This window comes from Cervus canadensis, chromosome 28 (assembly GCF_019320065.1).
Source record: "Cervus canadensis isolate Bull #8, Minnesota chromosome 28, ASM1932006v1, whole genome shotgun sequence".
Taxonomy (NCBI): domain Eukaryota; kingdom Metazoa; phylum Chordata; class Mammalia; order Artiodactyla; family Cervidae; genus Cervus; species Cervus canadensis.
In genome coordinates, this window is record NC_057413.1 from 49,064,537 (window position 1) to 49,074,503 (window position 9,967).

Genomic DNA, 9,967 nt, shown 5'->3' on the forward strand with positions numbered 1-9,967 from the left:
ACAGGGCACAATAGAGGAGCATGATTCCGTTTATCAAGATGGTTGTGGCAGACACCATCCCTAATAATTCAGTTTCCCCTTCTCTCAGTAATGGAATCCCCAGGTTTTCTATGGACCACGCCGCTGGGTCTCGTACTGCGAGGCTTGGCCATGTAGCCCTTGGGCTAGGAGCAGAAGTGGGATGTACCAGATCAGCAAGCTCTGCCCTTTTGCTGCTCCTCTCATGGGCTGGGATACGGTCTCAGGGGACAGGGAAACACCCAGGGGTTACAGCAAAGGATGTAAAGAACTTGGGTCCCCGACCCTGTGGAGTCACCAAGGGCATCCTGGACTGTTCATTCCTGCACTGTCGTATGGGAGAGAAACCAGCTTTCTTGTTGAGGCTCTTAGTGTGGACAAACTCACAAGCTGATGAAGGACATCAAGGAGAGGCTACATTATGTTTGCTGTATTTTGTTAATAAGTCAAGGAAATATTCAGAGCATTTTAGAAATAATTCAATAACAAGTTTTGAGGCCTAATGGGAGCAATTTTAATTATTTGGAAACATCCCCAGAAACTTTCGAAATGCTAGCAGAAAAAAGAACACACTCCGCTTGGTTGATGTGATAAAGAGAGGAAAGAGAGAATGTAAATTCAGTTCAGTTGCACAAATATTTATGGAAAAGCTACTTCATGCCAGACAAGGCTGATGGCGCCCTTGTCCTCAGGGAGCTGACAGTTGGGCTTGGGGATCAGGGGGCTCGGGAACACGGACTGATGAGCAAGTGGATATAAAAGTGATCAAGCTGATGGGCACACACCCTGCCCTGACTTGAGAGCATCAGGGAAGGCTCTTAGGAGGAGCAATCAGAAGGTTTGCTGGCTGCTGTTCCCGCTCTTGGCAGGGTGAAGTTTTCTTTAAAGAGACAAGTACTTGTGTCTTATGGAGGTTGGACCTGAAAAGCTCGTTCAGAAACTTCTCTGCCTTGAGAGACGTGAGCCAAGGAACTGACACCTTGAGTTTCCCCCCTTTCATCTTTTCTTCTGGTTTCAAGCTCCTCGCTTCTTTGAGAGAGACTCCAGATAACCTTGGGTGGTCATGGTGCTGTCTTGGGATGTGGGTTAGAAAATACTCCCTAGGATATACTTTCCAGCAATCAGAGGGTTTCAGCTGAATGCCTTTTCTTTCATCTTTATTTTTTCAAATTTTATTTCTAAAAAAGTAAAGACATCCCTTAGCTGGCAAAGGTCCATAAAGTCAAAGCTATGGTATTTCCAGGAGTCAAATAGAGATGTGAGAGTTGGACCATAAAGAAGGCTGAGCGCTGAAGAATTGATGCTTTTGAACTGTGGTGCTGGAGAAGACTCTTGAGAATCCCTTGGACTGCAAGGAGATCAAACCAGTCAATCCTAAAGGAAATCAACCCTGAATATTCATTGGAAAAACTGATGCTGATGCTGAAGCTCCAATACTTTGTCCACCTGATGGGAATAGCCGACTCACTGGAAAAGACCCTAATGCTGGGAAAGATTGAAGGCAGAAGAGAAGAGAGTGGCAGAGGATGAGATGGTTGGAATGGCATCACCAATTCAATGGACATGAACTTGGGCAAACTCCGGGAGACAGTGAGGGACAGGGAGGCCTAATGTGCTGCAGTCCATGGGACTGCAAAAAATCAGAGATGATTTAGCTACTAAACAACAACATTTGTTTATTTATGGCTGTGCTGGGTCTTCATTGCTGCGAGGGCTTTTCTCTAGTTTCGGTGAGTGGGGGCTACTCTCTAGTTGCGATCCATGGTCTTCTTAATGCAATGGCCCCTCTTGTTGCAGAGCACAGGCTCTAAAGCAGGTGGGCTTTAGTAGTTGCAGCTCCCAGGCTCTAGGGCACAGGCTCAATAGTTGCAGCACCCGGACTTAGTCATTCCGCAGTATGTGGAATCTTCCTGGACCAGGGATCGAACCTGCGTCTCCTGCATTGGCAGGCAGATTCTTCACCACTGAGCCACCAGGGAAGTCCTATTTTTAATTTTTTACTAAAAATTTTATATTGGAGTATAGTTGATATTGTTGTGTTAGTTTCAGGTGTATAGCACAGTGATTCAGTTATACCTATACAAGTATCTATTCTTTCTCAAGGTCTTTTCTTTCATCTTTCAATAGTGGTAAAAGCAGAAGTAGCCAGGAGCCTGAGAAATTGAAGCGGTGCCCACAGGAAGCAGGGTCAGCGCTCCCCCCCCCCTTTCTCTCTCTGTCTCTTCCTTGTCCTCAGTGACAGGCTGACGGATGACGGGGTAATTATCGAAGTCTGGCTGTCAGTGCTGGGGATGGTGATGTTACCCTTCCCCTAGCAGGGGACTGTGAGGATGACAAATTGGAGGTATTAGATGGCGCTTGGCAGACAGAGAGAGTCAGTAATTAAAGACTTTGGAGCAGGCTTGCAGAAATATTGATGCCTGACGGACAGCTGATGTTTTCTTTCCCCCAGAGAGTAGAACTCCGAAAAAGAGTCCAGATTATGGTAGTTGGGGTGACTCGTAGAACACAGAGGAGAAGCAAGGAGAAGTGGAGCCGGGCGGTCACGAGAACTCTTTCCCCAAATGGTGGTTTCAGGCTGGCTTCCTTGGAGTCTCGCTCCAGACATTTTTCTTGCCCCTTCAGTCCCCAAAGTTAAGACCTGGCTTTAATTTTAGCTGATTTTAGTCAAAGCCAAAAGCCAGCCATTTATGCTGATAGAGTTAAAAGCATTGCCTTTAATTTTGTTTTAAGGAAAATTATTTTCTTTCACACACGTGCATACACATACATAGAACTGTACACACACATATGTACACACACATGTGTATACATGTGCTGCGCTGTGCTTAGTGGCTCAGTCGTGTCCGATGTTTGCGACCCCGTGGACTGTAGCCCACCAGGCTCCTCTGTCCATGGGATTCTCCAGGCAAGAATACTGGAGTGGGTTGCCATGCCCTCCTCCAGGGGATCTTCCCGACCCAGGGATCGAATCCAGGTCTCCTGCATTGCAGCTGGATTCTTTACCATCTGAGCCACCAGGAAGCCCAATATATGTACATATCAGTATTTTATTTGATTTTTAATAAAGATTGATTGCATTTGCATTTTATGCAAAACTTTGTGACCAGATTAAAAAGAAAAATACTAACGATGGAATAAATAAAATACCAAAACAAAAATCTCTTGAATTTTGCTAAAATTTTGAGTTTCAATTATAAATGAGAAGGCTTTGATTTATCCTGGATGAGTTAACACTGTCCTCTTTCAAATAATAGATAAATATGTTGAGTAGTAACTATTTGGCATGCTGTACTAAGTACCTGAATTTTAATCTAATCTCTCCCTAAAATAAAAGGTATAAAATTGCTTCCTGATGTTAATAGAGAATGAAATCCACAGCATAGCCTAGCAAGTGCCGTGTCCTGAGCTCTGCCTCTCCCTCCTTCATGCTCTGTTGTTTTACTTGATTTGATCGTCTTCTCAGCACTTCTTTTTTTAAAAAAAAAAAAACTTTTTATTTTGTATGGGGCGTCTCTGGTGGCTCAGGTGGTAAAGAATCTGCTGGCAGTGCAGGAGACCTCTGTTTGATCCCTGGGACAGGAAGGTCCCCTGGAGAAGGGACTGGCTACCCACTCAATATTCTTGCCTGGAGAATACCATGGACAGAGGAGCCTGGCAGGCTACAGTCCTTGGGGTTGCACAGAGTCGGCCACGACTGAGCAGCTAACAATACTATAGCCACTTAACAATGTTGTGATGGTTTCAGGTGAACATGGAAGGGACTCAGCCCTGCATATACATGGATCCATTCTCCCCTGAATTACCCTCCTATCCAGGCTGCCAGTGGGCAGAGTTTCCTGTGCTATACAGTAGGTCCTTCTTGGTTACCCACTTTAAATATAGCAGTGCATACAGGCAACTGTAAGTTCGCACAGCCCTTATTTCTATCTCTCATTTTTGTAGTTATTTCTTTGTTGTTTAAAAAGGTCATTGAACGGAATTCCTTTGCAATCCAGTGGTTAGGAGTTGACACTTCCATTGCTGTGGCGTGGGCTCAATTCCTGGTCGGGGAGCCAAGATCCCATGAGCTGTGCAGTGGTGGGGGAGTGGAAGGTACAAACTGCTGGGTATAAGACAGGCTCAAGGATGCTTGTACAACATGGAGAATATAGCCAGTATTTTGTAGTAACTGTAAATTAACCGTTACAAATTGTGTCGACAATTAAACAAATTTTTTTAAGTCATTGAAATACACCATAGTTGTAGAAAAGTCCACTTAGGTGAGCTGCTAGATAGATTTTTCTGGCGGTCACTGACTTTAAAAACATGCTTATTGTAAAATATGCATAACATTTATTATTTTAGCCATTCTTAAGTACAGTATATGATTCACTGGCATCAAGTTCAGTTACATTGTTGTGCAACATTCACCCCTGTCTGTCTCCAGAACTTTTCCATCATCCCAAACTGACACTCTGTACCCATTAAAGAACAACGCCCTGTCCCCCACTCCAGCCCCTGGTAACCACCGTTCTTCCTTCTGTCTCTATAAACTTGGCCACTCCAGGGACCTCCTGTATGGCTGTGGACTTTAATATGAAGTGGACTGGCTGTGGTCCCAAGACTGGACACCGTGTGTCGTCCATTCCTTTTTATTCAGTGCAAGTTTATGAATGTCTACCTGTGTGATGGCAGTCCTCAGCTAGCCATGGTGCCTTGAAGACTGTTCTCATGGATTTTTCTCTTATTTTCTGTCATCCCCATGAGAAACTGCTAGGCAACTAATGTCTCAGTGTCAGACCACAGCCTCCAGTGTGAGTAATAAGAGCTGCCACATTCACAGTTAACTTCCCGAGCCCGTCACAGTAATAAGTGGGTTCCTTCCCCCTAAGTGCATTCGATTGAGTGCTCAGCGGTGATGCGAATGCCATCTTTTAGAATAAATCTAAGCCCTGTTTGAAGGATGCTGCTTCCAATCATGATGATTTCTGAACGTTTCTTCCTCTGCTCCGAAAGACTCTTCTGAATCTGAGGGCTTTGTATCCAAGAGTGTCTGTTTAAAATCAAAATGTGTTAAGTATGCAGTCATGCCTCTTTCTGACCTGACCCCTTCCCTGAATTTGAATCCTGTCTAGATGAGGAAGGAACATCTGGAAGTCATCAAGGCCTGTTTCATCCAGGAGAAAGGCACATCTAATTTAGAATATTTCTGGAAAATGAAAAAGCAGAATAGGAATTCGAAAAGATTGGAGTGTGTTGGAAGGACATGTCCACGCCTTACTCTAGAGCATGAACATCACAAGGCCGTTTGGTGTGGAGGAAGCAGGGAGTCCTGCAGCCAAGGCCTTACTCTTGCCAGAGCCCCATTTCATGAACCAGTGAGCAGTGCAGACATCAGAAAAATGGACCACGGTTTCTTATAGGAGCTGGAGATGACTGAAGAGGAAGATCTTTTGTACGTAACAAGGACAAACAGCCTCCTAACCCCATATAAGTTTTGGAGGAACTGTTGAGGATGCATATGAAACTCACGGGATGAAATGATATTGTTCTCAGTTCATAAGGCCCTCCCTGTACTGGGATTATACATCCACACCCTGTACCATAGGACTCTGTATTGTCCCCCACTGGGTGTGGATGGAGTGCACGTCCTCACTTCAATGATTTTGAGTTTCCCCACGTAATTTGCTTTGGCCAAGAGAATATGGGTGGAAGGGGCAGTGTGCTAAATTATACACCCCTCTCAAGCTTATGGCATTTGACATGAGAAGAACATGTCTCGTGCAGACTTCCCTAGTGATCCAGTGGCTAGGACTCCAAGCTCCCAATGCAGGGAACCTGGGTTCAATCCCTAGTCAGGGCACTAGATCCCACAAGCCACCACTCATGAGTTCAAGTGCTGCAGCTGAAGATTCTGCATGCCACAATGAAGATCTCTCATGCTGCAACACCTGGTGCAGCCAAATAAATAAATTAAAAATAAATACTAAAAAAAGAAGAACATTACTTGGGGAGCTATGGGCCCCAGGAGAATGAGACAAAACCTGAGAAATGAAGCTGAATCTCAGGGACACCCTGGAGCCAATCTGACCTGCAGCCTGAAGGAGATTGAGGTTAGCTTACCTCTAGACTCATGAGTGATAAGAATATATACTTGTCGTAGGTCACTGAGTTTGGGGGAAGTTTGTTACAGAGCAGTACTGTGGCAATAGCTGACTCATACAAAGACCAAAATGTGGAAGCAGAGAGAAAAAGGGCAAGTGAAGTAGGTGGCTGACATATGAGTAAGGAAGGAAGTGGTGGTGGGGTCTGAGGAGACAGGAGGTAGGGAAAGGCCTCTGAGTAGAAGAATGAGGTGGACAAGAGTTAAAGGCATGCTGCAGCTGCAGTTCGGATAGAGGAGTGCATGCATGCACATGCGCGCGCATTGGCGTGCGTGCGCACAAACACACACACACACACACACATCCCCTGTGCCTCTGATGAGCACTGCACCTTTTTGCTGTCTTTGTTCATTGTTGCCAACGTCTGAGAGGTTTCCAGGGAGTACTGGCTTGATTCCTAACCTGTCTAGACTTCCAGTTTGGGGCTCTACCTCGGCTTATGGTCACATTGTGTCAATGGAGCAATAAAAGAATCTAAAAAATACCAACTAGTGAATATAACAAGAAAGAGGCAGACTCGCAGATAGAGACAACAAACTAGTGGTGACCAGCGGTGGGGGGGCGGGTACCAGCTGTTGGGTGTAAGATAAGCTACAAGGCTATGTTGTATACACAGGGGAGTATAGCCAGTATTAATGTAATAGCTCCAAATGGAGTGTAGCCTTTAAAAATTGTATAAAAAATAAAACCAGCAAAAAAAGAATAATAAAACTATGAGTGATCTAAGGACAGAACGTTCCTGAGTATGTCTTTTTAAAAAAAGTTATTTACATACTTGGCTGTGACAAGTCCTAGTTGAGGCACTCAGGAGCTTTGATCTTCACTGTGGAATGAGGTTTTAGTTTCGGCATGCAAACTCTTAGCTGTGGCACGTGAAGTGTTTAGTTTCGATATGTGAGATTGTTTCCTGACCAGGGATCAAACCCCGCACCCCTTACATTGGGAGCTCAGAGTCTTAGCCACTGGACCACCAGGGAAGCTCTTCAACAACTTGCAAAAGTGCAAATCACATCTACTGTTTTCTCTCTTCGCCATTCTCTGATAGAACAGGCCAGATGCTGTTCAGCGCCCCTTGCTTCAGATTTGAGTTGGCACTTCACAGTTAGAGAAAGCAGTCACAGAAGGAAGTGCTCTTAACAAAAGTGCACGCTTGTTGGCTTCTTACCATGGGCAGGGTGTGCTAAGCGCTTTACATGTGTTTATTCATTAATCCTCTCAGTCACCTTGGGAGAGCACACACTACGAAGTCTCCTGGGGACTTCCTGGTGGTCCCGTGGCTAAGACTTGACGATCCCAATGTAGGGGACCTGGCTTCGATCCCAGGTCAGGGAACTAGATCCCACACACTGCAACAAAGGTCCTAGATCCCACATGAGGCAACTAAGAACTGGAGCAGCCAAATAAATACATACATGAATTTTTTTTAGAAAGAAGGTTCATAGTAGTGAGGGCCCCAGCTCTGAATCTAGACAGACCTGGTTTAAACTCCAATTTTGCCAGTTACTAGTGGGACTAGTGGGCTTTCCACGTGGCGCTAGTGGTAAGGAAGCTGGCTGCCAATGTAGGAGACTTGAGACATGGATTCGATCCCTGGGTCGGGAAGATCCCCTGGAGGAGGGCATGGCAACCCACTTTAATATTCTTGCTGGAGAATCCCATGGACAGAGGAGCCTGATGGGCCACAGTCCATAGGGTCACAGAGTCGGACACAACTGCAGCGACTTAGCATGCCCTAAGTGGGACTAGTATCTTACCCCCTCTGAGTCTGTTTTTCATCATCTGTAAAATGGGGATGATTCTTATAGCACTTTGCCATTGTGAGTGTTAAATGGGATAAGGAATATAAAGAGATGGGCACATCATAGGCGCTCCGTTGGAGAAGGGACTGGGTTTTACTCACTTTCAAATCCCTGCCCTTAGCACAGTGCCTCGCACATGGGAGGTGCTTGGAAGCTGTTTCCTGACCTGACCTGATAGGAAGTCCTTGAGGGTTTGGGAGCTGGTGGTGGTAGCAGGTTCTGAGGTACAAATGCTCCCTCCCAACCGCATTTGCCAGGTCCCCTCTGTCTACCACTGAAAGTTTTCAAAGACAACGGTGCATCAGTAATTCACCCAACACCCATTTCCCCAGCGCCCTCTTTGTAGGAGGCTCTGTGATTTTTTCCCTCATGTCCTGGTTTACACTGCCCTCTGGTGTGTGTTTGTGGGACATGCATGTCAGATGGGTTTGTGGGGACTTTTTCTTGACATTAGAGAAAAGAGGTTCCCATATATGCACTGTTTGCCATGCAACTGGGGGGAGAGTTAATGTTTAAGGACCCCCCCAATTTAGATGGAAACTCTGGAGGTTTATCAGACACAAGATGCATTTTACCATGCCCCTGACTGCTTGACTATCAAACAATGCCATCCTTCTAGAATCAGGTTTCTTCCCTGTGTTCTGCTAAAGACCCCAAAGGAACAGGGGTAGAATTTATTTGATTCCCCCTCTGCTGTCTGGTTTCCTGTAATTCCCTAGGCACCTGGTTCTTGGGCTTCCCAGGTGGCGCTGGTGGTAAGGAACTCACCTGCCAATGCAGGAGACGGAAGAGATGAGGGTTCAATCCCTGGGTCAGGAAGATCCCCTGGAGGAGGGCATGGCACCCCACTCCAGTATTCTTGCCTGGAGAATCCCATGGACAGAGTGTGGCAGGCCACAGTCCATAGGGTTGCAAAGAGTCTGACGTGACTGAAGCGACTAAGCACGCACCCACCTAGCTCCTATAACTGCCTCACTATTTGTTCTAAAGGGTCTGGATTCATAGCAGGCCAAGCAAAAACCAGAACTGGCCCTTCCTAACCAGTGTCTGCAACACCTGCCAGGTTTACCTCTTCCCACCAACTGCCTCACTCTGCTCTTCCTTCTCAGAGCTGAGCCCCCAGTCTGTAAAGTGAGGTTCTGCAGGGCAGAGGGGTTGGTGGGGCTAAGGTCTAGCTCACCTTCCTTCCACCTCACCATGGAACCTCCTAGAAGCATTTGCCTTTTATGGTTAGGTTGGATCATGAAAATGTTGATATACAACAACTTATGACCCACAAAAACATCGATAAAAAAAAAAAAAACCCTATTTAGGCACTAAACCCTGTATGTGCTAGTGATGGCCCTGGGATCCCAACCCCGCTCATTCAGACCCAGCTCATGGTATGGCAGGATCCCAGGCTGCAGAGCTGCAAGTAGGGCCCTACAGCCCTTGAGAAGGTTGATTTCAGGGGCCCAAGATCGGCCCGCTTTCCGCATCAACCCTCTGTTTCCGTGTGGGTTCTGTGGTGACCTCTGTGCCAGGCTTGATTTGGGGGGACGCAGCCAAGAGAGAGGATGCTGGTGAGAGCCCCCAGATAAGCCCTTTTTGCTGGATGGCCCTCGCCCTCTGGGCTGTACCCACAGGCTTTTCCAGGAGCTTCAGGAGGCCTTGAGCTTCTGGATGCACCGAGCATCCAAACCCTCACCTCTACTGCTGAATCATGGCAGCCAGGCAGCTTCTGGAGCTCCACTGCCCCCAAGAACTTCTTAGGGTGACTCCCATGCCCTGCCAGACCTCAGCCCAGGATGGGAGGCATCTAAAACTTGCCCAAGGGATGAACGCAAAGTGGCCCAGGAGGCTTTAAAGCTGCAGAGTAAGGGAAGGTTTAGGGGTTACAGTACGCAGGGCTCATCTAGGATGAGAGAGTTTGGGCTCTGCTGTCCATCCTGATGGTGCAGGTTAGAGACCTGGTCTCTTTCCAAGAGGATGAAAACAGAAGAGGGAGGAGCTCAGCTCAGGCCA